The 25423-nt window shown below is 40.4% G+C and overlaps 1 protein-coding gene across 2 annotated transcripts in view; it reads right to left on the bottom strand.

The window, feature by feature from the left end:
* The window catches only part of ZC3H12B (zinc finger CCCH-type containing 12B), a 76841-nt gene that overhangs the window by 38494 nt on the left and 12924 nt on the right, over nucleotides 1-25423 (bottom strand). The window contains exon 1 of one of the 2 annotated variants that reach the window (XM_073641068.1): nucleotides 17488-17577. The exons of the other annotated variant lie outside the window; for it this stretch is intronic. The gene's annotated coding sequence lies outside the window, so the exon portion shown is untranslated. Of the gene's footprint in view, nucleotides 1-17487; nucleotides 17578-25423 lie in introns of those variants that run through there. 2 annotated transcript variants of the gene reach the window in all.

Here is a 25423-nt window from a genome sequence, read left to right as displayed (position 1 = left end):
ATGAAGGAAATAACAGCCCATGAAATTGCCCAATCCTTGCTAGAACCGATCCTGTAATCTACCTTCAAATCGATCACGGCAAGAACGGACATTCACAGGTTTGTTAACTCTTATACCATAAGGGCTAGTTCAGACCAGTGTATAATCAGTCCATGTGCGTCACAGGCCGCACACGGATAGTGGAATACGGACATTTTATAGCCAGTGTACACAGCCAGTTTTCCATGTGGACTGATGCAAGTGGAAAGAGAAAAAAAGAATTGCAGCATGCACAATTTTGGTTCATTTAACAGACCAGAATAATGCATGCAATATAAAGGCAGCTCCAGCACTAGTCTGCAATGCGGACCAGAACACAAAGCTGCACACAGAACCAGTTAAGTCTGCAATTTGCAGATATGAGCGGCCCAATTTCCAACACAACTGGCTGAACATAGCCAAAGGTTGGATTTAAAGAGGTTGCCCACACCTTGGACACCTCCCTTCTCAGTCCTCATATTTTTCCCTTGTAAAAAATTAACACCTATACACACACCTCTGGTGCGGGAGCCATTCCAGGGGGTTCAGCACTGGTTCTCCCGGGGCTCACGTAACACTTATGTCACACGATCCCTGCAGCCAATTAGCACTGGCTCTCCAGGGGCTCATGTAACATTATATTACACAGTCCCTGAGGCCAATCAGTGCTGGCTTCACACTCCCCGCCTTTGGATGAATCACATACAGGGAGTACTGCAGCAGCTGCATGCGATGTATGCATGCTGTGAGGAGTCTCCAGTGCGGGTGCCAAGAATGGCAGTCATGTGACCACAAGTATGCAATTTGCATACTCATGGCCACATTCTGACTAGATGGGCACAGCCTCGTTCACTGCAAGTGTATTGACTCTGTTGGAAACGGGAATTGGATGTTTCGCCCCCAGCAATTCGCCCCCGGGTACATTTGGCCCCCGCACATTTCTTCCCCAGCATTTGGCCCCCAGGATGTTTTGCCCCCGCACATTTCACCCCCAGTTCGCCCCCGGATGTTTCGCCCCGCGAAACGTCCGGGGGTGAATATTCCTGGGAGCTAAATGATAGCGGCGAAATGTACCTGCTGGCGAACTGATGGGGGCAAATTGCTGGGGGCGAAACTTCCTATAACCGTTGGAAACAGTCTAGTCAAAAAGTGGCTGGGAGTACAGATATCGCAGTCACATGACCGGCGTCCTCATTGGAGAATCCTCATAGTACGCAGTGCATGTGATGTAAGGATTCACAAGTCTGAAGTCACATAAAAACAAGTCTTCAGCCACTCTAAGACCGGACAACCTTTTCAATGAAAGTTTTTTGTGAAGTTGTCTGCAGAACTTTGTATAGTATCCAGAGGACAAGTATTACATCCATAGATATTGTAAATTGTGAACCACCAGTGGTTTTAGAAACTGCTTAGCAGGCATTGATTTTCTCATAAATCAACAAGGCTATATTGTTTTCCTATAAAAATGAAGAACGCAAAAAAAAGAAAAAAGAAGATCACTGCTCTCATTTTCAGGTTACAAAAAAATAAAATATTATGTGTGTGTGTGTGTGTGTGTGTGTGTGTGTGTGTGTATGTGTGTATTGCAATTACACGTTTTGTTATACACATTAATTTCCTTTGTGTGTATTTGAATACCACAAAAAAGGTAAATTGGACATAATTTCACACAAAGCCACAAAAATGGGCCAGACAAAATTGTTGGCACCCTCAACTTAATTTTTGGCTGCACCATCACCAAGCTTCTTACACCTCTCAGCTGGAATTTTGGACCACTCTTCTTTGGCAAACTGTTCCAGGTCTCTCATATTTGAAGGGTGTCTTCCCACATCACTTTTAAGATCTCTCCACAGTTGTTCAAAGGGATTTAGATCCGGACACATTGCTGGCCACTTCATAATTCTCCAGCGCTTTGTTTCTATCAATTTCTGGGGGATTCTTGAAGTATGTTTGGGATTATTGTCCTGCTGGAAGACCTAGGATGCAAACCCTGCTTTCTGACACGACACTGGGCACTACATTGCGACCCAAAATCTTCTGGTAATCTTCAGATTTCATGATGTCTTTCACACAGTCAAGGCACCCAGTACCACAGGCAGCGAAACAACCCCAAAATATCTTTGAACCTCCACCATATTTGACAATAGGTACGGTGTTCTTTTTTTGTAAGCCTCATTCTGTTTTCGGTTTTTTACCAAAAATCTTTATCTTGTTCTCATTTGTCCACAAGATGCTTTCTTAGAAGGATTTTAGCTTCTCATGTAAAATTTGGCAAACTGCAGTCTAGCTTTTTTATGTCTCTGAGTCAGCAGTGGGGTCCTCCTGGGTCTCCTGCTATAGCATTTCATTTCATTCAAATGTCGATCGATAGTTCACGCTGACGCTGATGCACTGTGAGCCTGCAGGACAGCTTGAATTTCTTTGGAACTTGATTGGGGCTGCTTATCCACCATCTGGACTATCCGGTATTACAACCTTTCATCAATTTCTCTCTGCTGTCCATGTCAAGGGAGATTAGCTACAGTGCCATGGGTTGTAAACTTCTTGATTATGTTGCACACCACGAACAAAGGAACAGCAAGATCTTTGGAGATGGACTTGTAACCTTGAGATTGTTGATATTTTTCAACAATTTTGGTTCTCAAGTTCTCATCTCTTTCTGTTCTCCATGCTTAGTGTGGCACACACAGACACACAATACAAAGATTGAGTCAACTTCTCCCCTTTTTATCTGGTTTCAGGTGTGATTTTCATATTGTCCACACCTGTTACTTGCCACAGGGGAGTTTGCATGAGCATCACATGCTTGAAATAAAGTTGTTTACCCACAATTTTGGAAAGGTGCCAACAATTTTGTAAGGCCCATTTTTGGGGTGGTGTGTGAAATTATGTCCAATTTGCCTTTTTTTTCTGTGTGTTTTTTTTTCTTCTGTTTTTCCAATACACACAAAGGAAATCAACATGTTATACAAAACATTTTTCTTTGCAATAATTTTCTGGGAGAAATACTTAATTTTCTGGAACAATTTTAAGGGTTCCAACTAGTGATGAGCGAGCAGGCTTGGGTGTTAACCTAGAGTCCCCGCGGCTGCATGATTCGTGGTTAAGACAGCTGATAGCAGAAACACATGTGGGGATTGCCTGTCTAAAAGCAGCGAAACATGCAGCCACTGGAGCTCAAACGTATTACTTGAGGATGCCCAAAATACTCAGATAACAACATCCAAGCATGCTCGCTCTTCACTACTGCCAACATTTTCGGCCATGACTGTATATATTGAATGCAATAAAAGCATAAAAGTTTTTTTTATTGATTCTGCTGGCAACATTTTAGCACGAAAACTAGTCAGTGTAATGTGTGCTGAACAAATACTATCTATCATTAGAGTAATCCACGCGCACTGGAGCCACTGCAAAAACAAACATTGCTGTGCCATCTGCTGCAATTATAGTGACCAAAAATGTTTACAACCCATGGTTAAAAGCATGCAAGCTTCTTAACAAGTCATGCCCTCCATTGTTCAAGACCCTTGCTCCCCTAAATCCTATTTGATCTTAATACAAATCTTTAGGAAAATTACTAAATTCATAAATCCTTAATGTTATTGGCTTGATAAAGGGCCAATAAGGGCCCTCCTTTGTATCCCTTTTATCTGCCGTGATTTTACATCAATAGTGGCAGAAAAAGACCAGAAAACTGCTGTGTGTGAGGACACACTTAGGCTGTGTTCACACACATGTTGCAGCGTTTTAAAGTTGTAGCCTGGCTACTGAATGTAAATGCAGCCTAAATGACTAGCACTAATGCAACGATAACAATGCTGTGTTATCTTCTCTCCATCACTATGTATTAAGATCTGAACAAATCCTGGTGGCAACTACAATTTTTTCCTGGTAACCCATCATTGCCTTGTCCTTGCATAAATATCAGAACAGGACGCTGCATGCAGGAGTGGTATAGTTTATTAGGGTATGTCCCTGCCATGGTGTAAATAGGCAGATGGCCCTAGCAGACCTATAAGATCTTTGTCAGGATTCAGGCATCCACGGAAACATTATTAGCACCTAAAGGCAAACTGATGGGCAGAAATAGAGAGCTTCCTTCCTACATCAAGCTCCTCAGATGACTCTGTAGCTATTAACCACATCATTTAGATTACTGGGTTCTGAGGTTAATCGGGAGTCACACTATCAGAAAAACAAAAGTATGAGCAAACAAGAAAAAAATGAATCAGCACAAAATCATGGTCATATTAATAAAATATATACATTTTCTTGGGTGGACACTCACTCTAGGCCAGGATAGACGGATTATATGGCACCTGTGGAAATCAGTGCATAGAACTGTATGGACGGCAGTGAATGAGAACGAGTGATGCCTTTAGCAGCAGCTCTGCGCTTTAGGACCAAGTTATTCATTCTGGATTTTCAAAAGAGAACTTCTCTTATCTTCTGCTCTGTCAATGAAAGTGAAACAGTCACATGCTTCCTTTCAAACAGCACAAGCACATGGTCATGAAAGGCTGGGAATTTTTATGAACTTTTCTTTTAGTTGTGACACACAGGTGTATATTTAGAAGGTGACAGGTGAAACAAAAATGTAACATTCAGAGTAGAACTCCCCTTAATAGTAGGAAGCAAAAAACAATCACCAGAGTCCATGTGTAACCACGATGGCAGCCAAGTTTTCTACCAGCCTGATGCAATGTATAATACATAGGTACTTGAAATAAAATTCATACAATCCAGCATAAATGCATAATAATTATTAATATTAATGCGCCTTTGTTTTTTCCTACTCTCCTCGTAAGAGCCATAACTTTTTTCTGTGTACATAGCCGTATGACGGCTTGTTTTTTTGCAGGTGGAGTTGTAGTGTTGAATGACACACACTATTGACTTTTCCACATAATGTACTGAAAAATGGGGGGAAAAAAATCTACCAGTTTTTTGGGTTTTGTTTTTACGGTGTTCAATGTGCAGTACAAATGACAGGGCAACTCGATTCTACATGTCACTACAACTACAGAGATTTATACAGTGTTTTTTTTAGTCTTTTAAGGCTATGTGCGCACATTCAGGATTTGATTGCAGACGTTTCTGCATCTCTTGGCAGATAAAACGCTGCAGAAAAAAAAACTAGCATTTTGCCGCGATTTTAGATGCGTTTTTGTACATCAATGAATGTTTTTTGGAGCTAAATAAAGATATTTGAAAAAAGAAATGTGGGACATCGCTTTAACCCTTGGATTACCATCAGACCTGAGGTGAGTATATTGGTTAATTTAAATGATTAAAGAATGTGTCTGTTGTATTTCAAATAAAGTGTTTACTCTGTGTCTGTGTTTATTTAACTCTTTACTTTAATTAAGCTTTGTTATGAAAGAGTCTGATTGACACCTTGTCATCACTAAACAAAAGGGATAGGTGTCAGCTAATCCCATACACCCAATCTCATTAGCATTTCCATTCAACTCATTTCTGGGGCAGCTCAGAGCTGCTATTTTTAGCCTAGGAAGGTGCCATTAGGCAAACATGTTCCCTGGCTATTAATAATAGCTCACAGCTGTTTGTTTAGCCGCTACATCCCCACAATCAGCAACAAGCAGCGCTCTGGACGCATCGTATTTTCGCTATTTCCAGACAGGTGAGAAAGGTGTTTTTTTTTTATTTTAAATAGATTTTTACTACTTACTACTTCCCCCTCAGCAGCGCTGCTCTCGCTGTTATCAGCAGGAGTGGCGGTCGGATGATGGGAGAAGTAGTCTTCTTCCCCGGCCTGGATACCATTCTTTGTGCATTTTTGCGCTGCAGAAACGCTACAAAGAATGGACATGCTGCGGATTTTAATGCAATGACAATCCTGAGCGGAAAATTCCGGATCATGTGCACAGCACATCGGGATTGTCATTGCATTAGCTGGCAGACGGATTACCTAGCGTTTTTGGTGCATTTCCGTGCAGAAAAAATGCTGCGAAACCGCATCAAAAACGCACAGTGTGTACATAGCCTAAAAAGCATCGAAATAAAAAAAAATAAATAAAAAAAAAAACATTTTGTTTGGGTTGCCATTTTTTGAGTCTTGTAACATTTTTTCCCAGTTGAAAAAGCGTAAGAGGACTTGTTTTTAGCATGCTGGGCTGTGGTTTTTGTTTGTAAATACAATTTTCATCACTATGAAGATGCAAAAAAATCAGCAAACTTGCATTTCTTGGAGAAGATGCAAAAAAATCAGCAAACGTTTGCTTCTTTTTTTTCTCTTTATGCTGTTTATTGTATGGGTTAATTATCTTTAGATTTTGACAGATCAAATTTTTTTCATGCATGGTGATGTCAAATATACTTTCTTTTTATATATATATATATATATATATATATATATATATATATATATATATATATATATATATATATATATATATTCCCAATTCCAAACAGGCTCTTCTGGTGGACTTTTTTGGACTCTGAACAAATGTTTCAGCAACAAGTTGTTTATTATCTTCTGTACAGACTGTTTTGGGTCGACCAGTTTTTGGAGCATTAAGGATTGAGCCAGTGGCATTGAATTTGTCACGAATGCGGTAAATGGTTTGTCTCTTTGGGGCTTGAGTACCAAATGTTTCAACCCAATTTGCTCCAACGGTGTCAGCATTTTGAGATTTCCAATACTCTGTTAAAATCCATTTTCTTTGATCTGTATTTAAATTATTTGCCATTATGTGTTATCAGAATTATCTGAAAAGAAAACAGATTTGGGGGGAGATCTATCTGTGAAAACTAGATCTGTGAAACTGACTCAGTTGCCCTTAGCAACCAATCAGATTCCACCTTTCATTTTCCATAGAGTCTGTGAGGAATGAAAAGTGGAATCTGATTGGTTACTAAGGGTAACTGAGCCAGTTTCACTTTACAGCATGTTTGATAAATCTCCCCCTTCACAACCTTATTACACTTTCTGTCCACCTACTTTTTATTATATAATTTTTTTTTTTTTTTTGAAGCTGTGATTGTATTATATACTGCAATAGCTTGATATTGCAGCATATAGTGAAATTTACACTCTGGCATTGTGAGGGATGGATGATTGACACCCTCACTATTTTCAACCATGTAAATATTAGAAGTTGACAGCAGCATCTAAATGGTTTAACAGCAGTGATTGGAGCTAGATCTGATAGATGCTGTTAGAGACAGGTGCCATCTGTGTAATGGACACAACTCTCAACAAGCCTTGGCACATGACTTAGGATAATTGGTTTTGGCTATTATCCTAAGTCATGTGATAAGGCTCACTGGAGAGTCAATACTGACTTTTAGGATCGCTACTTCCTATAGGTGGCGCTAGAGTTCTAGTCCTCTTCCTCTCTAAAGAGACAATTTGCAGGAGTACCAAGATTAATGCAACATTACAGAACACGCTTCTTGTTTAAATGTGCTAAAAGAAGCTATTAGAGTAACTGGAAAACCCCTTTAAATGTCAAAAGTAAAAAAGACTGGAAGATACCAGAATCGCCTGGTATGTCATTTAACGTCAGATATTTGTTATATTCTTGCTGTACATGCAAAGAACAGTTTATACATTGCCTGTGTTCAGCTTCAGATTTCTAAACATTGGCCCCGGGGTCATCAAGACCAGCGTTGTTCATGGTGTTCCGAGTCAGATGCTCCTGAGTAAGAGGTGCATCTGAAAAGTGACATGCACCTCGCCACAAATCCTACTCCATTTGGGGACTGGTGTAAGATTTATGGTGTGAGAAACGTCGCTGCTCGTCATGATTTGACAAGCTGGGGATGTCACGCTCCAACTGCCCATTTTGTCGGAGCTGGGGAAAAAATGGTGAAAGACCGGCAAGAATCGCAACATTTTAGTGCAGTCTCGCGGTGTACCAAAATTTTGCTACTTTTCAAAGCTTTTTACATCTTGCACAAGAGCTTTGATGAATCGGGTCCAAACAGTCTGCGATTCCCATAGCTATATTTCTGTAATGTCATCACTGATTTTCATTTTCATTACTGGGTTACTCTATTAAAGAGGACCTGTCACTTTCCATTAATTTGCATTAATTTTTACCAGGTGAAAATGCCACTGTTCCCTGGAGTCGCTTGTACCTGCGTCTCTCCATTCCTGAGATATGGCCTCCTCTTTTCAGTATGCAAGTCCAGTCTTTATAACTAAGTGATCCTCAACTCTTCTCTATGGGAGTCTTCTTCAGGACCACACCCAACTGGCTAACACAACTAGACATATAAAACAGGGATGAAAGGGGCCATATCTTAGGACTGGAGTGACACAGGAACAAAAGAGATGCAATGCCAGATTCAGAAGAACAGTGGCATTTACCAGATCAAACAATTACATCATTAGGACAAATGAAAGGTTCTGCATGGAAATAAACAATTCATCATGACTATGCAAGAGGTTTTCATTTCTTGTCATCAGTAGTTTTTGCATCTTATTCACATGTTGTAATAGAATGATTTCCTTATCGCATGTTGAAGCATAACAGCAACAAGCACTAAGAATTGCAATCAAGTCGCCAAAAATGACAGAATTTAAAAAAGGTCAACATCCATGAATGCAACAATGACATATGCAAACATAATTTCTCCCCCCACCCCATAAAAAATAAATAAAATAAATACAATTTAATTTTGCAGAAAAAAAAAAAAAAAAAGATGAATGGTACAGCTCTGGCAAAGCAGCCCGCTCGCCATCTCCACGAAAGTAGCGTTGTCTCAATAATAGATACTACGAGCTGGGAGCCGGGAGGGGGAAGCCACAGACGCCCAGCGCTTAGCAACCAAACCTTTCTACCTAAATACTTCTTTTCATGAGAGTCACGACTGACTCCTAGGACACATAACATCATGCAGAGTACACCTTTTTCCTTTTTTTTTTCTCACTACAGTCCAAAGTTTACATCAATAGAAGCCTCAAACCTTTATCCACTTCATAACATCATTTGCAATTGGGGTGGGAGGATTTATGCCATCAGGAGCCACAAAAGTGATCTTGTTAAAACATTGCCCTTTATAGAAAATAGAAAGGAAGGAAAAAAATTACTGGAATGAAGGAATAGAAGCATTCTTGTTTATGATGAGAAGCTGAAAATCCCTCCTGACCTGGTTGTACCAATAATAAAACCCATTTACTTATGTATCAGTCTAAGGCTAGTGTCACGCGACAATATTAAAAAACAAACAATAATAATAAAGAGAGGGGAAAAAAAAAAATCAATCAGATTTTCATCCAGAAAAGTGGGTCATTTTTTTTTCTCACTTGTCATCCATGTGCAGTTGTATACAATCTGGCTTTTTTCGTTCAGCAGCTACTGCGTTTTCCTGAAAATAAGCGCTTGCATGATTTTATAGGTATTTCGGAGAATGCTTGAAATATAAGCCCTACTCCAAAAATAAGCCCTAGTTCAGGTCAGAGCTGGAGTGGGCGGGGGACAAAATGGGCAGTTACCCACGGCCCCCACTTTCTTAGTGGCCCCCAGCATTTCTATTCCAGGTTAAGACTGCTGGTTTTTGCAGTACCTATTCATCATGGGTAAATGATCCATATAGGATCACTCTGCTTATCCAGAGCAATTGTATGGTAGATAATTGAATAGCACTTATTAGGATTAGCCTTTGTATGACTTACAAGCATAGGAAATCTCCAGTCTATGTTTAGCAGTATATTTGCTTTTAGGATTACCAACAGACTCTTACTATGCAATGTTTAGTAGATTGATACTTCACCTGTGTATTTATATTATGCCTATATAATATACTAGTCTGCACATCACTTGGGATGATTTTATGGTCTTCTTGTAGGTTTGAAAAAAAATCACTAACGTCTGAATGAACCCCAAACCACATCAGTACTATGCCGCTGCGGTCTTTCCACTGTTTCCCTGCACAATCACTGGATCTGCTGTATCTTGCAAGAAAACAGCTATTTCACCTGCAGAGCAGCATGGGTGATTGTAAGGACCTAGCAATTCTGCAGGTGAAACAGACGTTCACTTTCTCCATAAAGTGATTGTGCAGGGAAACATTTGAAAGACTTCTGTGATTTACAGCTGCACAATATCTGCTGCGTATGAACGCAGCTTTACCCAGACTGATAAGTTGCTAAAACTGCAAAAAAACAAAATACTGACTGGCACCTCCGAACAGAATAAAGCTAGTGTGAACAGGTGCAAGCTGCCATGACTGCATAATATACAAAAGAATACAGCAGCGTTCTGTAAGCACTGAGATGTCTGCAAACATTGAATATATGAGATTTGAACTCCATTACTGCTATATAGAATATGCTTACACAATGAGGATACTTCGCACATTAATTGGCCAATTCATGAGTGCCCATCAACCAAAAAAGGAGGCAGTCACAACCTCCAATAGTAAACTGCCAAAAAAAACCTGACAAGCACCGCTGGACAGAACAAAGTTGGTGTGAACAGGTGCAAGCTGCCATGCTGTCATGGTAGCTTGCACCTGTTCACACTAGCTTTTTTTCTGCTCGGAGGTGCTGGTCAGTTTTTTGCAGTTTACTATTGGAGTTTGAGATTGCCTCCTTTTCTGACACTGCACTCCTCCCATCAGCCAAAGGGTGTTTTTAATTAGTGCTGGATCCTACCTGCCCATTAAATTTGTAGCCTGGGAGAGGCATGACTGATAAATATTAGGTTTAGGTCCATCAAAGAAAGGTCACCTTGCCTTTGTTGATGGGCTCTCATGAATTGGCCAATGTATGCGCCAAGTACCTTCATTTTTATAAGTATATTCTATATAGCAGTAATGCAGTTCAAATTTCATATATTCAATGTTTGCAGACATCTTAGCGCTTACAGTTTGCTGCTGTGTTCTCTTTGTATAAGTTGCTAGAACAAGTGATGGTCGTCAATAACTGGAGTCGATCAGCCCTTGTTTTACATGATTTAATCATCAGGAATGTGCAAACTGTATGAATACAACCTATCATTATTAATGGCAGAATATCCCTATCATGAGACCATGTGCTGCTGACAACCGGTGACTTATGCCCACATCAAAGATGCAAATCAGATGACAAGCAAATGTTTGCTTGTTTTTGGGCTGATTGCCAGGTATGTTTATATGTTCATTCAGCTGATGACTGATCGGAGTAAGAGGGCCCTGGATGTGAACAATTAGAGCATGTTCACACATGTTCATTTTTCCAAGCACAGACACTGTGTGTGTGTTATATTATATATACACTGATGGCCAATTTATGCGCTAAAAACCTTCGTTTTTTGTAAGTACTTGTTGCTGAGCAAAACAGTTTAGATCTAATATTTTAATTGTTGAGAAGTATCTTGGCCATATGGAGCTAGTCACAGCAGCTGGCACCAGTTCACATTAGGAGGTGCTGGTCAGGTCTCTCCGGTATATATATTGTAATACACACACACACATATACATACATACATACATATATTACAGACCAAAAGTTTGGACACACCTTCTCATTTAAAGATTTTTCTGTATTTTCATGACTATAAAAATTGTACATTCACACTGAAGGCATCAAAACTATGAATTAACACATGTGGAATTATATACTTAAGAAAAAAGTGTGAAACAACTGAAAATATGTCTTATATTCTAGGTTCTTCAAAGTAGCCACCTTTTGCTTTGATGACTGCTTTGCACACTCTTGGCATTCTCTTGATGAGCTTCAAGAGGTAGTCACCGGAAATGGTTTTCACTTCACAGGTGTGCCCTGTCAGGTTTAATAAGTGGGATTTCTTGCCTTATAAATGGGGTTGGGACCATCAGTTGTGTTGTGCAGAAGTCAGGTGGATACACAGCTGATAGTCCTACTGAATAGACTGTTAGCTGCTGTTTTCTTGCCATAATACAAATTCTAAGTAAAGAAAAACGAGTGGCCATCATTACTTTAAGAAATGAAGGTCAGTCAGTCCGAAAAATTGGGAAAACTTTGAAAGTGTTCCCAAGTGCAGTTGCAAAAACCATCAAGCGCTACAAAGAAACTGGCTCACATGAGGACCGCCCCAGGAAAGGAAGACCAAGAGTCACCTCTGCTTCTTAGGATAAGTTTATCCGAGTCACTAGCCTCAGAAATCGCAGGTTAACAGCAGCTCAGATTAGAGACCAGGTCAATGCCACACAGAGTTCTAGCAGCAGACACATCTCTTCAACAACTGTTAAGAGGAGACTTTGTGCAGCAGGCCTTCATGGTAAAATAGCTGCTAGGAAACCACTGCTAAGGACAGGCAACAAGCAGAAGAGACTTGTTTGGGCTAAAGAACACAAGGAATGGACATTAGACCAGTGGAAATCTGTGCTTTGGTCTGATGAGTCCAAATTTGAGATCTTTGGTTCCAACCACCGTGTCTTTGTGCGATGCAGAAAAGGTGAACGGATGGACTCTACATGCCTGGTTCCCACCGTGAAGCATGGAGGAGGAGGTGTGATGGTGCTTTGCTGGTGACACTGTTGGGGATTTATTCAAAATTGAAGGCATACTGAACCAGCATGGCTACCACAGCATCTTGCAGCGGCATGCTATTCCATCCGGTTTGCGTTTAGTTGGACCATCATTTATTTTTCAAGAGGACAATGACCCCAAACACACCTCCAGGCTGTGTAAGGGCTATTTGACCAAGAAGGAGAGTGATGGGGTGCTACGCCAGATGACCTGGGCTCCACAGTCACCAGACCTGAACCAAATCGAGATGGTTTGGGGTGAGCTGGACCGCAGAGTGAAGGCAAAAGGGCCAACAAGTGCTAAGCATCTCTGGGAACTCCTTCAAGATTGTTGGAAGACCATTTCCGGTGACTACCTCTTGAAGCTCATCAAGAGAATGGCAAGAGTGTGCAAAGCAGTCATCAAAGCAAAATGTGGCTACTTTGAAGAACCTAGAATATAAGACATATTTTCAGTTGTTTCACACTTTTTTGTTAAGTATATAATTCCACATGTGTTAATTCATAGTTTTGATGCCTTCAGTGTGAATGTACAATTTTCATAGTCATGAACATACAGAAAAATCTTTAAATGAGAAGGTGTGTCCAAACTTTTGGTCTGTACTATATAATATATATATATATAAATAAAACGGCATGCATTTATATAGTGTGACCAAGTTAGTTAAAAAAAAGGAATAAAATGGTAAAAAAAAAAAAAAAAACACACTCACCTTCTGATGGCCCCCGGTCTCCTTATCTGATGCGTCCGGTCTTCCCGATGTCTCGCGGTTGTGTAAAAGGACCTTCCATGACGTCATTTTGTCATGTGACGGGTCACACAACCGCCAACGTCAGCGGTCGCATGACCCGTCACATGACTAAATGACGTAATGGAAGGTCATTTTAGACCATCGCGAGCTGCCGGGAAGCCAGGACGCATCTCTATAGAGACCGGGGGTCATCAGAAGGTGAGCATAATGTGTATTTTTTATTTTAATTCTTTTTTTTTTTTTGCAGGTACCATGGTACCCGGGTCTGGATGAGAGTCTCCCCTTCTCCAAACCCGGGTACCATCCGCACATTGAATCGCTTAATATCCGCATGTGCACATGTAGTCATGCGGATATTATGCGATTCAATGCCAGTCAATGGTGACGAAAACGCAGCGATTACGCAAAATAAGTGGTAGTGCTGCAGATTTTTTTTTTATCATTGGGAAACATAGCAGGCCTACTAACAAGCGTTTTTTAAAAAACGCATAGTGGGCACACAGCCTTATGGATGGATTTTTGTTTTGTGACATTCTGTGCCAAGTTGAACCTATTTCTAAGTCTATTCTCTAGTTCTCCCCATGAATTCTATTTTTCTGTTCCTAACACGAATCTCCGATTTGCATCGCCTGTCTTTTGTGGAAAGTAATGACGGACATCTATCATTGCGGTTGCACTCTAAATTTTGTGCAATTTGTGACATCTTGTAAATAAGTGAGCCAAAGTTTTCAATTTTTTTATGCCATTTAACACACCGTTTTTAAGCACCTTTAGCAGAACTAATGAGAAAAGGGGCTTTGGTTACATTTTATCATTAATTAACCACAACTGATGTAGTTATACACAAGTTGCAACATTCACAAAACTCAACGTAAAAGCGTGCAACATTACACAAATTCTTCTCAATCTTTTGTAACATTGGGGAGTGTATGATCAAGCTTAAAATGTTGCATTGGCGTAATCTGCACAACATTTATAATTGATCGTATTCCATAAATATAGAGTGGCAGAGTTGAAGTGAGCACACTAGAGATTTTGCACAAGTTACACCATTTTTGATAAACGTGGGCCAATATCTTTATTTTACTGATCTCTATATGTCCAATGAATCTTACAAGGAAAGAATGTACAGTAATCCCAGTCCTCCCACCTTCGTTTGCGGCTTTAATTTACAGACTGTTAGAACAGTGAGTGAAGTGAGTGTTTTCTTGTTCTTGCCCATGGATTTAGGAGGAACACGGATCCATACAGCACGAGTATTGATCTCTGGTCTCTCCAGTGTAGGGTGAAGGGACTTAATCCGATTCTTCAAGACTTGGCAGTAAGGTGTGCAGATTTAAATGTGATGACAACTCTCAAGGAATTTGTGGTTAATAATTGATGGGATCAATTTAGTCAGTAAAGGATTTTTCTTGCTCGATCCTATTTATTTTTCTTCCAATATGGAAATGTCGTCGGAGTTATTGACCTAATGTAAGATGGTGTGCTCAATTAAATTAGAATATTGGCAGTTAAGAGCAGAAATGCGAAGGTATTGAATTTAGAGGATAATTTCAGCAAGATCTACAGTGAAATGTGGTAACATTTAAAAAAAAAACCACTGGAATGACAGGTATGCAATATATGGCTACCTTTGTGTTAGAGTATGTTCACATATAGTGCATACACTGCAGATTTTCTGTCCACAATTGAAGACGTGTTACAGAAGTGTAATACAGCGCAGAACCCGACATGTGGAGAGGATTTGCAATATTCACTGTGTTAATATATACTGGAAATTTCACCCTTTTTACGCATTAGTTAAACCAGCTGCAAATTCAGAGAAAAATCTGCAACTAATTCCAAAAGTGCACAGAATTTGTAACTAACTGCTACAGTTCCACAATGTGAAAATCCTACTGTGTGTGAACATGCACTTTTTTCTTCATTTTTACAATAGGCTCCATCATCAATATAGACGTACAAGGGTTTGTTTTGCTTTTTTTTTGCCAGACGGGCTGAAGTTTTTACATTTTTAGTAAGTGCAAACCGTGACTTTATGGCAGTATGAGAACACGGCGTCTGTGCACACACCTGAAAAAGCTATGCAAAACTGCCCCATAAAATGAGCAGAATTCACAGAAATGTCAAAATGACACTGCGGTGTGCAAGTTCCTCCTTGCGTCACGTCTTTTAACCCACTTCAGAGTTCGGAAACCCTGGAACGGTTAAAAGAAGTGACATGCTCATTCTTCGGGTGGCTTCTGAGTGGAAGCCACCTACTTTATATGCTTGGAAATATAGAGTAAAAGACGCTGGAGGCGGAGCTGCAGCAAAAACAACAGCACAATTTGCAGCCGCTTTTGATTCAGTAAAACCATTCTTTTGTTTACAGCTCGTTGCCTAGGAGACAGACCACTTGAAGCTGGGCAGAATTAGGAAATAACACTGCGTTCCAGTGATCCAGACAGTTTCAAAGCAGTGCTTACAAGAAATGAGCTGTATACAAAAGTAAAAATTTGAATAAAGAGTAAATTTCAAAAGGGCATGTTTTTACAAGCACTATTCAACAATACTCATTTATGATGGAAATATCCCTTTAACTTGGTACTACTATAGACAGATATGAAGAAGAATGAGGTATAGTAAGATGGCAGTCATGTTCTAAGTTACTAAGTCTAGTGCACTATATACATAAAATCATTCATTATCATTTACAGCATAGCTACGCACCGCCACATGGGTCCCAGGGAACAAAAAACAGAGACAGCCCTATGATTTCCTTGTCAGAGTACAGCCCTACAGAGAAGTGATCCTGAAGCACAACCTTGTGGTTATTACTCATCATTACAGGAAGCACATTCCTGATGCCATCAGATCACTTGTTTTACCTGGCAGAAATGACACTGCAATAAGGAGACAAAGTGTATATTAAAATTATCTCCAGAGAAAACAAAGAACAGTAGTTTTAGGTCACGGTCAGCGAGGAAAGTAAGATATAAAACATTAATCATAGTTCAAAAGGTCCTTTCATACTAAACAAGCAGAAAAATAAACATCTAGGGATAATTACATTTCAGGCCAAGATCGTTTTCTTTAGAAAAATACGCACCACAACAGAGATATGGTAATAGCCGGGGTTTTACTTAAGCTTCATTCACATGCAGCAGTTATGCAGCAGTTTTAAGCCGTAACAGCCATGTGTGCCAGTGTGGTCATTTTACAGTTTCTCTGAACAATCACTTAGGGTCCAATTCATCAAGACCCGTCATGATGTGGGGATGTGCTGGAGTCAGACACTCCTTAATCGTGAAGAGGTGCATGACTGTTCATGAACCTTGAGCGTCTGACTAGTTGCATGCGCCACACCAGAATTCTTACTCCAGTCAAGTACTGGCATGAGATTTTTGGCATAGGGAACGCCACAGCTCATCATGAATTAGACTAACTGTGGCGTCACACCCCCACCACCCGCACATTTCGTCGGAGCTGAGAGAAATTGGCATAAAGACGCCAAAAGCTGCAAAATTTAGGTACCACTCTGAGCTGTGCCTAAATTTTGTGACTTTTCAAAGCTTTTATTGCAGAATTCTGTTGTGAAAGCTTTGATGAATCAGGCCAGAACCCGCTATTAAATCTGCAAAACCGCACAGCCAATACGATCAGACATGTGGTTTCACAGGTGAAACAGCTTCTTTCCATGCACAAGGACATAAATTAACATCTTGGTAAGGGGTCTGCATGGGGAGCTGAGCTCCCTCCGCACGTAGCTGATGCCGGCAATATTACATGGCCAGCATCTATCTCAAACAGCCGCCTCTGAAGCGGAGTTCTGGCTGCAGCTATTAGCCATTCACATGACGCTGTCAATGTCTGAAAACAGCATTTAAAAGGAATAAATGCTTGCTTGGGTGCTTTGGCTCCCTTTGGCCCTCTGCTATGCGAAAGGGAGTACCAATGGGTTACCAGTCACTGGGGCCTGCTGAAGGCCCCCATTGCTGCCATCTTGGTACTTCTATGAATGTCAGCTACAGGCTGATCGGTGGTGTAGTAATATATAGTATAAGTGATCAAATGTTCGCAAGTTAAAGTCCCCTAAGAGGACTAAAAACGTAATATTTTAAATATAAAAAAATTCAAAATCACTCCCTTTTTCTTCTTTTAAAAGAAAAGAAATAGAAAAAAAAAATACTACGTAGAAGTCTGAATCTATCAAAATATCAAATTAACCCCTTCAGTAAACACCATAAAGAGGAAAAAAAAATTGAAATACCTCATTGACACTTAGGTGATTTTTCACATCTGCAAAAAAACAGTTCTTCGTCAGTGTCAGTTTTTACCATCAGGGATTTTCACATATGGAAAAATAAACAAGTTGCGCATCTTCTCCTATTCACTGCAATATAAATGATGGAAAACACACAGATATCACCCATGAGCTGGCCGTGATTGTCAGGTACACATAGACTTGTACGGGTAACTTTGTGAATTCAATCAAAAACAGACATACAGCAGTGTTCAAAATAATAGCAGTCCAATATGACTTAGCAGATTAATCACTGTTTTTGGTATAAATTATTTTACCATGTGTCAAACAATTTACCAGTTGGTGCAGTAGATTCTAAGAAAACCAACAGACTCTGCATTCATGATCTGCAGGTTTTTGAGTCTATGTATATGAATAATTAATTGAAAGGGATGTGTTCAAAATAATAGCAGTGTGGAGTTCAATTAGTGAGGTCAATCATTCAGTGAAGAAACGGGTGTGAATCAGGTGGCCCTTATTTAAGGGTGAAGCCAGCACATGTTGTACATGCATTTCTCCTTGAAAGCCTGAGAATTATGGGTCGTTCAAGACATTGTTCAGAAGAACAGCGTACTTTGATTAAAAAGTTGATTGGAGAGGGTAAAACTTATAAATAAGTGCAGACAACGATAGACTGTTCAGCTAAAATGATCTCCAATGCTTTAAAATGGAAGCAAAACCAGAGAGACGTGGAAGAAAACTGAAGCCTACCATTCGAATGGATTGAAGAATAGCCAGAATGGCAAAGGCTCAGCCAATGATCAGCTCCAGGATGATCAAAGACAGTCTCAAGTTACCTGTGAATACTGTGACCGAAGACGCCTGTGTGAAGCTAATCTCTTAGCAAGAAGTCCCCGCAAAGTCCCACTATTATAAAATAGACATTTACGAAGCGGATACAATTTGCCAATGAACACATCAACTGGCCTAAAGAGAAATGGAGAAACATTTTGTGGACTGATGAAAGTAAAATTGTTATTTTTGGGTCCAAGAGCCGCAGGCAGTTCATCAGACGACCCTCAAATTCTGCATTCAAGCCACAGTACACTCTGAAGACAGTGAAGCATGGTGGAGCAAGCATCATGATATGTGCATGTTTCTCTTACTATGGTGCCGGACCTATTTACCGCATACCAGGGATCATGGACCAGTTTGCATATATTAAAATACTTGAAGAGGTCATGTTTCCTTACGCTGAAGAGGATATGCCCTTTGAAATAGGTGTTTCAACAAGACAACCACCCTAAACACACCAGTAAATGAGCAAAATCTTGGTTCCAGTCCAACAAAATTGAGGTTATGGAGTGGCTAGCCCAATCCCCGGACCTTAATCCGATAGAACACTTGTGGGGTGACATCAAAAATGCTGTTTCTGAGGCTAAGCCAACAAATGCCAAAAAATTGTGGGATGTAGTCAAAGCATCCTGGGCTGGAATAACAGGTGACACGTGAAGGAAGTTGGTTGACTAAGCAACATAGATGTGGAGCAGTTCTAAAAAAAACCTGTGGGTATACAACTAAATATTAAGTTAGGTATTCAAGGAATGCTAAATCCTCAAAAAAAAGAGTACATATTGTGAGTTTGTAAATACAAATGCAGACACTATTTTTTAGAACAGCCCAATGTTCTTTTTTTTGTTATCTTTTGTAAAGCAGATAAATATGTTATACATTTCTCTTCATGTTTTGAAATAGAAAACAGTGTGCAATGTTCCCAATGCATGGAAATAAAAACTAGTATAAAGATTTTTTGCTTAACTCATGTTTTTGAGCACGGGGTTATTATTTTGAACACTACTGTATCACCATGATTTTTTTTTGTGGACACCCATTGTCCACAAAAAAAACAACACGTGGACATGTGAACAATTCCTTAGACAGGAATGGGTACATTTCCCATCTTCGAAAACCACCGATAAAAAGCTTATTTGAAAAATGGACGTCTAAATGAGGCCTAAATCTGAACCACTGTTCCTACATGTGATTTGTTCTCTTCTGCTCGGTTTAGGCCTCATTCAGACACCTGTTTTCACATACGAGTTCTTAAGTTTTTCGAAGATAAAACATGTCCCATAATAGTGTCGCTGTTCACAGGTCTAAGTTTTGGTCTCTAGATTACACCAGTGATGTATCTTTTTAAATACTAGACATGTAAAAACTGAGACACTGACCAAAAATGTATGAAAATCTGATTTGTTTGGAAGATAGGGGTGGGGATCTGCGTTGCCGAGGAGATATTCCCAATAATCCATAGGACGTAATGTAGGGATTAATGTTATTGGGATTATATCTCCTCGGCAGCGCAGATCACCATTCCTATCCTCCAAACATTTGCTACACGGCAGATTTTCCTGTCCTGAGCGAGCTGCAGCAGCTGGTTCTTGCCTCGATTCCTCAGTTGTGGGCGTCACAACCCCAAAAGGTGATCAGTTACCTGCCTACAAGATCAGACCCTATTGCGCTTGTTGTTTCCCCCTTTTTTATCCTTAAAATCTGATATAGCATAGTGATGAAAAATTGGTCCACTTTCTGTGTATGAGAAAAATCATTGCTGTGTGAACGAGGCCTTATTTGTTCGCATCTGCCTGACATAAGCCATACTGGCTTTTGGCCAGTCTAACTAGAAAGAGTTGAGCCTCCAAATCCGATGAACAGCATTTTCGATCTCTTCACTTTAGTCTAGGGCTACATATTTTGGTGCCAATCATAGTAAGAAGACCTTAGTGGAACCCTTTCTTATACATTAGAGAATTCCAATTATTGCAGTTCCCTAATACAGTATATGATGATTATCTGAATCACTCCTTTACCAGCAGAAGCATGATATCAATAGAGGAGACAAGACTTCCAGCAAATAAACAAAAAAAAGGAAATAGTAGAGACCTCATCCATCTCTATGCTAGCTCTATTAAAGGTAAACTGTCAGGGCGTTCTCATCCTTCCATCTTTATAGGAGGTTTGACCATCCCGCACCTTCCGGTTCTTTCCCTATTCCTTCTAGTCTTTTCCCTTCATTTTATTTCCTGTCTTGTGATTTTCTTTCCTCTATCTTTTTGTTCACGTCAGCGCAGCTTTTTCACAGAATCCAATTTCCGTTTCATTCTCGCATTGCTAATGCGCCTGTACGATGTAACTGTATACAGGTGCTTGCCTACTCTGTCCATTCTGGATGTCCTGATGCTGGATTTTATTTCATACTGGTCTTTGTTGGCAGAGTTTTATTGAAAACATAGATCTCATTTAATAGCTAAAGTTATTGATCCATAAAGGGAATCTGTCAGTAGCATTCAAGTGTCTAAACTGAGGGAATGCAGCTCTAAAGAATAGAAGTATAGTGCTAAATGTGCCACTAGTTAAGTGGGTAGTCTACAAGTAAAATTATTGTTACTGGATTAAAAATAACAAAAGGGAGGCATACTCAACCTCCAGCGCTCATGTGGATGTGGAGCAGCCAGCTTTCAGAGGTCTGCGGAGGCTCCAAATGTGGAGTCTGCCCCGTCTGGAAGTCACAGCACCACTGCAGCCTGTGAATAGCTGCAGTGGTCGAGTGACTAAAAGAGCACATCATCAGATGTTTCTCTGATGACATGCTCTTCTAACCACCTGACTGCTGCAGCCACTACTCTGGAAGGCAAGTTTGTGTCCATTTATTATCTTTAATCAAGCCAAACCTTTTAAAAACAAAAAAAAACATTTTTTACTGTGTTGCAATACAGCAGAGCTGTTGGAGCTGCAGCACATTGGTTTGTAAGGAGACAAAATTCAGTTCTACTGTACTGTAATAGTTACTTATCACACTGGTAACGCCTCCTTTCAATTAAAATATAGTCCTAAACAGCATATAAGAAACTTGCATATAAGATAAATGTGGATTTCTCTGAAATTAGACATCGGATCACAGATATCAAAGTGTCTTTTTATTCAGCCTCCTATGACTTGCCTGCATGCCCACCATATAGACTGTTTAGGAGGGTTGATTCCTACTGACAGATTCCTTTTAAACAGGGGCAGGTTTAGCACTGCATGACAAGTGCTAGCATGCCCCTGGTTTAGATCAAGTAATACAGGAAGGTCCAGCTTCACTGACATAAAATCTATGCCATGTGCATCAGAAACGCGTTAGTTTTCCCAAACATGAACTAACGGTGGGATATAGACATGTTTTTATTTACTCACCAATAAAGAAGATTTTATGTCCGTGAAGTTGGACCTTCCTTTATTACGTTATCATTGCTTCCATCCCTGGCAATGATATTTCTCTGTGCTCCAAATTCGGCTATTTATGGCCAGCTGTTTTTTCTTACGTTCTGCCTGGTTTAGATGGTAGAGACTGATACATTATCTTTCATTCACAGCACTGACTACATAGTAATAGTTGAAAATCTGAACTCTTTCCATGTTTCTATTCCTCCTTGTATCAGCTATCAGACTATAGATAGAATGTTAAACAATAGAAAAATATCCCCCCTCCCCTATAATTTAGCCAAGATACACCATATCTGGCTAAATGAAACAATCAGCATTTGGAAGATACTTTTATGTTATCTCTTATATAGGACGGTAACTAAGAATGAAGGAAGACTTTTTACCTACACATTGGAGGTAAAACATGTAAAATATCTATTGTGCCAGAAAAAGCTGCCACCTGAGCTCCAGTGCAGAAATGAGTCATCTGTCAGGTAGTAAGGACTAGCATAGGGATGACTCACGGTATTATCTGCATGCTGGGAGATTTCTCTGTGTGTGGGGTGCTGGGGATCTATTTGCTGCTCTTCAGTACTATAGCTGGAGAAGAACCTCAGCAACACAAAATTACCAGCAACAATATAAGGGTAGGAAAACAGACAGCACAAGCCCAGCCATGTCCAGGCCAGAAAGAGCTATTGCCACACAGACTGGGTGATTGCAAACAGAGATTTTGCTTTCTTATGTAAAATAAATCTAAAATTAAAAGTTTTTAAAAGCTGCACACCATTCCACTGCTGATCAGCATATTGACAATTATTACCAATGAAGTAAATGTTTTTTTGGGGGGGATAATCTCACAAGGTGGTGCACATACGCACATGGCAGGTTGAATATATGTGCAAATCATGGTCAAAGTATGAACTGTGATGCGCTGAGCGGCCGAAGGTCTCCTGGCCCGATCTCAACAGTGTCATCTATACCTATGAGTTTGGATCAGGAGACCCACAGCCAGACCGTCCTCAGATTTGCAGATGTGTGAATCCAGCCAAAGAGCTAAAAAAAAAAAAAAAAGTGTATGACGGCCTCTGCATTATAAATTAATCACATAGATTACAATGTGTATTTGCACCATTCATTCCCATGCACACACAAGATGCCCAGAAATGCAGATATAGGCTAGTCATGTCCTGATGTGTCGTCTTCTTGGAGGGGAAAATGCAGTAATAAACTACACACCTGGCCCACTAGGCTTGTGACAAGCGTGTGAAAAACCGCTATTACAATGTCAAGATAATACTCTGTATTATACAGTATGTATCTGATAATAGAATCAGTGACACTTTGCCAAAAGCTTTTTTTTTCCTGCTCAAGTGAACAGAGAAAATAAATGCCAAAAGTCAACATAACTAAAAGAACCTTACTGATGAAAAGTCACTAAATTGATAGCAAAATCAATGGAAAAAAATTATAAAAGAGCATGTTAAAAAATTTAGCTCAAATAACTAGACATGTTAGACATAATGTCTACTGCGACTGAGCACTTAGGAAAAGCTGATAAATATTGTAGGCTAAGATTATTGTTACTTTCTAACAGGTCCCATTCACCAGACAGAGGCCAAAAGCAAGTTCTTCTAGCCTCCATCTGGCAGGTGTGCATCTCCTTGCAGTTTGTTATATTGTATAGGAAAGTGCATTACTGTGGTGGATGGATGCTTAGGCCTCCATACCCCTTAAGAATAGCTGCCTGTCAGTGGGCTCAGGCGCCGTTATCACCTGGCCTAAGACACTCTTCCTTACTCCCTCTCAAAACTAATGCACTTTACACACAAGTGCTTCTCAGTAAATTAGAATATCATCAAAAATTAAATTTATTTCAGTTCTTCAATACAAAAAATGAAACTCATATATTACATAGAGTCTTTACAAACAGAGTGATCTATTTCAAGTGTTTATTTCTGTTAATGTTGATTATTATGGCTTACAGCCAATGAAAACACAAATGGCATTATCTCAATAAATTAAAATAATTAACAAAAAACACCTGAAAAGGCTTCCTAAGAGTTTAAAAAGGTCCCTTAGTCTGTTTCAGTAGGCTCCACAATCATGGGGAAGTCTGTTGACTTGACAGATGTCCAGAAGGCAGTCATTGACACACTCCACAAGGAGGGTAAGCCACAAAAGGTCATTGCTAAAGAAGCTGGCTGATCAGAGTGCTGTATCCAAGCATATTAGTGGAAAGTTGAGAGGACAGAAAAAGTGTGGTAGAAAAAGGTGCACAAGCAACCGGGATAACCGCAGCCTTGAAAGGATTATTAAGAAAAGGTCATTCAAAAATTTGGGGGAGATTCACAAGGAGTGGACTGCTGAGGGAGTCATTGCTTCAAGAGCCACCACACACAGACTTATCCAGGACATGGGCTACAAGTGTCACATTCCTTGTGTCAAGCCACTCATGACCAATAGACAACGCCAGAAGCGTCTTACCTGAGCCAAGGAGAAAAAGACCTGGACTGTTGCCCAGTGGTCCAAGGTGTTGTTTTCAGATGGAAGTAAATTTTGCATTTCATTTGGAAATCAAGGTGCCAGAGTCTGGAAGAAGAGTGGAGAGACCACAATCCAAGCTGCTTGAGGACTAGTGTGAAGTTTACACAAACAGTGATGGTTTGGGGAGCCATGTCATCTGCTGGTGTAGGTCCACTGTGTTTTATCAAGATCAAAGTCAGCGCAGCCGTCTACAAGGAAATTATAGAGCACTTCATGCTTCCCTCTGCCGACAAACTTTTTGGAGATGGAAAATTCATTCTCCAGCAGGACTTGGAACCTGTCCACACTGCCAAAAGTACCAAGACCTGGCTTAAAAACTACAATATCACTGTGCTTGATTGGCCAGCAAACTCGCCTGACCTTAACCCCATAGAGAATCTATGGGGTATTGTCAAGAGGAAGATGAGAGACACCAGAGCCAACAATGCAGACGAGCTGAAGGCTGCTATCAAAGCAACCTGGGCTTCCATAACACCTCAGTAGTGCCACAGGCCTCCATGCCATGCCGCATTTGTGTAGTAATTGATGCAAAAGGAGCCCCGACCAAGTACTGAGGGCATTTACTGAACATACATTTCAGTAAGCCAACATTTCGGATTTTAAAAACATTTTCAAGCTGTTATAAAGTATTCTAATTTACTGAGATAATGACTTTTGTGTTTTCATTGGCTGTAAGCCAAAATCATCATTTTCTACCACACTTTTTCCAAGAAGTCCCTCCTGACCGCACCATCAGGAGGTCGTCCTTCACATCCTTGATCGGGACAGGAAACACACAAGAGGTTAAAAGGCCCCTCCCTCCACCTCAACTCCAGTGTTTTTCCTGTCCCTATCAGGGACGGACACAGAAGAGGATTACGTACCGGGAGCAGGAGTTCCTGAAGCTGGGCGCAGGTGGATTAGGCCGGGGTCCTCGCACTCCTCCCCTCCCTCCTGCCAGGGTCCTTCAGCCATTTTCCGGTAGGAGTGGAACCGTCTCCCCCCGCAAAGGGGGCTCTGGATTCCTGCGGCTGCAGCCCTGTGCACAGCTCAAGCGTGCGCCACAAGATGGCAGAGAGAGCATTTCCGGTTACAGAGGGAGCGATACGCGAACCTCTAGTAGCCGGCGTGCGTTCCACAGTGGAACGCACTTCCGGAAAATTTGAAAAAAATGGTGCCAAACTGAAAATTA

The sequence above is a fragment of the Phyllobates terribilis genome, unplaced genomic scaffold, assembly GCF_046119375.1.
Source record: "Phyllobates terribilis strain yellow unplaced genomic scaffold, ASM4611937v1 Scaffold_7__3_contigs__length_470593459, whole genome shotgun sequence".
Lineage (NCBI taxonomy): Eukaryota > Metazoa > Chordata > Amphibia > Anura > Dendrobatidae > Phyllobates > Phyllobates terribilis.
This window is presented reverse-complemented; position numbering and strand designations above follow the sequence as displayed.